Below are 4,861 nucleotides of genomic sequence, written 5' to 3' on the forward strand. Positions count from 1 at the left end.
GTTACATGGAGAAGAGAATAGGGAAGAGGGAGATAGAGGTGACCAGGAGGAGAAGAGGGGAAGTCAAAAGGGGAGAGACCAGTCTAGCCAGTAATCATTTCCCTAGGTGCTCTCCACAATCTGGAACACCCATAGAGATTCACAGAGTTAAGTAGAGGAAAGTAGGATGAGGGAGAAGATAGAGGTAACCTGGGGGAGAAAACGGAGAGTCAAAAGTGAAGAGAGCAACCAAGCAGTTAATCACACCCCTAAGTGAAAATTGGTACTGAAGATTAGATTCTTAAAGGTAAAAAATTGATAATACCAAAAAGCAAAGATTAAAAATCTCAAGTAGAAATAGACTCTCAAAGACACTATATTAAAAATAGAAAACAGAATCAATCACAAAAATTATAAAAAAATATATGAAGTCAACTGTAAAAAAAGGTCTCTTTTTGCGAGATTATAGTAGGTTTAAAAATGAAAATTAAGAGACTAATAAAGAGCTTAATTTAAAAAAAATATATATTAAAAAGTGATTACAGTAAAAATATATCTCGGAATTTCTCTGGAGATGTTTTGGGCAGTGTGGCCTCAGTACAGTTTCAGATAGTTCCTTTTTCCGGCTTGTACTTGTTTTCGGAGGGGGTCTATAGTCCCCCTCTGATGTTTAGTCAATGTTAACTACAGGGTTTTAATCTGTTGCACCTGTCACTTCCAGAGCCGTTCCCTCTTCTTTGTTTATTTTAACTTCCTCTGTTTGCAAGTCTCTTCAGAGTCTAATTTCCTCCCTGACACAAGGGGCCACAGGTGGTCACTTATTTAGGTTCACTTGTTCAGTTGTGTTGTGGGGAGGGAGGGACACTTCAAAAAATATTGCTGGTGTGTGTGGGGTGTGTTCTCAGTGTATGGACCACACTGGGTTTGCCCCAGTTCGTGGCATGTGCTTTCTGGCTCTATACTGCTCAAGCTCCAGGGTACTCTGCATGGCCACTGTCCAATGCATTTAGTGCATTTCCCAGGTCTAGGCTGCTTAGGTTCAGGTTTTTTGGTACTCCACAAGGGTACAGACTAAGTTGGGCATTTGTTTTGTGCCCTTCCCAGGTCCAAGCAGCTCAGTAGGTCAGGTGCTTGGTGGCCACACTGTCCCAGGTGGGCCATGCATCTTAATCACCTCCCCTGTCCCAGCTTCTAGGTTTCCCCCATGTGCCATGAGAGCACTGTCTCAGGTATGCCATGTGTCTCCTCTGGGGAGCTGATCTCAGGCTGTGACCCTGCTGGCAGATGCTAACCATCCAGGATCCCAGGAAGACGTGGTTAGCAACTGGGAGCCTGCTCAGAATGTGGTGAAGGATGCCGGTCTCTGGGGCCGAGATTGCCCCTCGCCTTTTGGCTCTGGCTGTCCTACACCTGAGTCTCTGCTTTCAGCCGGGGAAAGGGCCCTATTAGCAGCCAGCTAGCTCTCCTTTGGTATTCACTCAATCCTTTCTTCTTTGAGCAGCCTGGCTGCTTGTTAGCACCTTTCAAGGGAAAGTTCTCTTTCCCCCAACCCCCCACCTCTGGCAATGCCACAGTTTGGGTTGCTATCTCACTTTAGCTCCCTCAGATTGTCTTCAGGGCATTCAGACCTGGTCCTTACCCTAAGCACCAATGATGCAGTCCATGCCTCCCTGTCCAGCCCCTGCTCACTGGTGGCAGAGGCGAGCATCTGGGCTTCTTCTCCTCTGGGAGTTGCGGTTAGTCACATATTCTGTAGTGCTTTTCCCTCCCAGTTATGTTGCCCTCTAAGATTCCGAAACTACCCCCAGACCTGCCTGTGAGAGGGTTTCTTACTGTTTGGAAACTTCTTCATGACTCCCTCCCCAGGATGGGTCTCCATCCCTAATTCTTTTGTCTCTCTTTTTTTAATGTTTTATATTTTGTCCTACCTCATTTTTTTTTTTTTTTTGGCTTTTAATTTTCTTTTATTTTTAAACTTTAAATAATTGTATTAGTTTTGCCAAATATCAAAATGATTCCGCCACAGGTATACATGTGTTCCCCATCCTGAACCCTCCTCCCTCCTCCCTCCCCATACCATTCCTCTGGGTCATCCCAGTGCACTAGCTCCAAGCATCCAGTATCATGCATCGAACCTGGACTGGCATCTCGTTTCATACATGATATTTTATCTGTTTCAATGCCATTCTCCCAAATCTTCCCACCCTCTCCCTCTCCCACAGAGTCCATAAGACTGTTCTATACATCAGTGTCTCTTTTGCTGTCTCGTACACAGGGTTATTGTTACCATCTTTCTAAATTCCATATATATGCGTTAGTATACTGTATTGGTGTTTTTCCTTCTGGCTTACTTCACTCTGTATAATAGGCTCCAGTTTCATCCACCTCATTAGGACTGATTCAAATGTATTCTTTTTAATGGCTGAGTAATACTCCATTGTGTATGTGTACCACAGCTTTCTTATCCATTCATCTGCTGCAGGGCGGAAACCAGACACTGAAGTGTCCTACCTCATTTTGAAGAGAATAGGCTGCCTTTCTGGGTGTCTGGTGTCCTCTGCCAGCATTCAGAAGTTGTTTTGTGAAAGTTGCTCAGCATTCAAATTCTTTTGATGAATTTGTGGGGAAGAAAGTGGTCTCCTCGTACTATTCCTCCACCGTCTTGGGCATTCATGGAATTTTCAATCAGTATGTTTGAAACCATCCATTAAATATGATGAAGATCATAAAACTCTGTCTCTGAAGACACTACATGAGCAAAACCTGGAAGGAGAATTTTTCAATATTGCAATTGTGGCTGATGATGTAAAGTTCAGAGCACACAGATATACCATTGCCCCCTGTGGTACCTATTTTAGAAAGCTTTTCGATAAGCTTGAGGTTGATATCTCTTCAGTAATAGGAACAGATTTTTTTCCATTCTGATATATTTGAAGAGGTCTTGAATTATATGTAAATGGTTAAAGGTTTCTGTTGGGGGAAAAAATGTTAACTTAATGATGTCATCAGGTCAGATTCTTGGTATCTGATTTTTTGATAAACTGTTCTCAGAAGTTGGATGTGTCCAGTCCAGGCAAAAATAATGATCAATCCAAAAGCAAGTACTACCTCAAGATCAATTACCCCATTGGAGATGCTGCTGACACTCAGGATGAAGACATGGAGGAACTCGGAAAGCGGACAACAGTCCCTCCAGTGACACACTAGAGGCATTTCTCCCCCTTCCCCTGCAAGTCAGAAGGACAGTAAGTCACCCAAGATGATGTTCAGAGTCCAGGAAACAGTCTTGAAAGAGCTGGGGATCGAGGAGTAGGGCAAGTTAACAGCTACCGCCAGGAATTCAAATCCATGGAGACCCCCAAGTCCAAGGATCTGTGATCCCAGACCCCTCAATGCCTTAACATTTAACAATGAGATGGGAAAAGTGAAGGATGAACAGACTCCAGGCTGGACCACAGCTGCCAGCAACATGAAGTTTGAGTACCTATTGGATGACCATCACCAGGAACAGATCACCTGCCAGGCCTGTGGGAAGACGCTTTCAGATGAGGGCTGGCTGAGGAAGCACAAAAAGTTGTACATGGCTGACCGGCCCTTTGTCTACAAGATGTTCACCAAAGGCTTCACCACCCAGGCACACATGAAGAAGAACCTGAAGATCCATGGAGGCTACAAGCCCTACAGCTGCAAGGTGTGCAGCAAGTTATTCATCCATGCTCCAGACTTAAAGAAGCATGTGAGGGTTCACAGCAAGGAGAGGTGCCTCCTCTGTTACATATACAACAAAGCCTTCAAGAACAAGTCCCACCTCAAGGACCACGAGCAAAGGCAAAATGGCAAGAAGCCCTTCATGTGTGGCTCCTGCACCAAGGCTTTTACCAAGGTGTTTGATCTGAAGCAGCAGGAGAACAATGTGCCCAAAGAGTGGAAGAAGGTAATCCCCAGTGCCATGCAGTGTGCCATGGCCATAGAGGGCAAGCAGCAGCTGGAGGCCATCACCTTCAGCTAGAATCAGGGGACTGGGGTGTTTATGGCAGGAATGCTTAGCCTGCATCCTCATCCATAAATGCCAGCCACTGCATTGTGGTGGAATCTTCCAGAGCATTGTACTTGCTGGACTTAAGGCAGTGCTTGGTTGAGTGTTTTGAAAACTTCACAAGGAAATACAGTTCACTGTCCAGTCTGGTGTCTAGTATTCATGTTGCCAGTAAGCACCTGCTCCCTCTTTTTATGATTTCTGGTTTTAATTTGAGAACTCCTGTGTCCAGTTCAAGAAGTGAGAGACTTCTTTCCCTTTTTTAAATTCATTTCTCCATCTTCTGCACCAAGGAGTGCATTGTATAGAATGATAATTGAGTGAATGGATTTCCTGATCATCACCATTCTATGTGACATAGGGCCACAAAGGCATTTTTTAGAACTTTAGCAAAAGTACTTCATGTAGATGCAGAAAATATGGGTGAGTCATTGACCAAGACCACTGTGTGCACAGATACAAAAACAAGTTCTGAAAATGCAAAGAATGAAATAAAAATTTAAAAAATTAAAAGGAATATAGCAATATTAATATCTGACAAAAGATATTCAAGGAAAAAACTCTTTGATATAAAGTTGGAGATGACATTGATCTTAAAGGACCTGACATATTCGGTAAGATGGGAGTTTAAGGAGGCCGGGATGATACATGGAATTCTGGCCTAAATCAATCTGACAGTGGAGCCAGAGATTCTATGGACCCATGTCATTGTTATTTCTGCAGTCCACGGGTAATAACTGGGTTGGAGTATTCAACATCTGGCAGAAATCTTATATTGGATCCCCTTCCAACGTAAAAGCAATCCAGTGATTGGCAGTCATCATTGAACTTTGGATGTAGTGGTAT

General features: G+C 43.8%; 1 pseudogene; it reads left to right on the plus strand.

Annotated features, from left to right (window-relative positions):
- Positions 1 to 2,651: 2,651 nt before the first annotated feature.
- On the plus strand, positions 2,652 to 3,988 carry LOC133242597 (zinc finger and BTB domain-containing protein 14-like; annotated as a pseudogene).
- The last annotated feature ends 873 nt before the right edge of the window (positions 3,989 to 4,861 follow it).

The sequence above is a fragment of the Bos javanicus genome, chromosome X (assembly GCF_032452875.1).
Source record: "Bos javanicus breed banteng chromosome X, ARS-OSU_banteng_1.0, whole genome shotgun sequence".
Classification (NCBI taxonomy): Eukaryota; Metazoa; Chordata; class Mammalia; order Artiodactyla; family Bovidae; genus Bos; species Bos javanicus.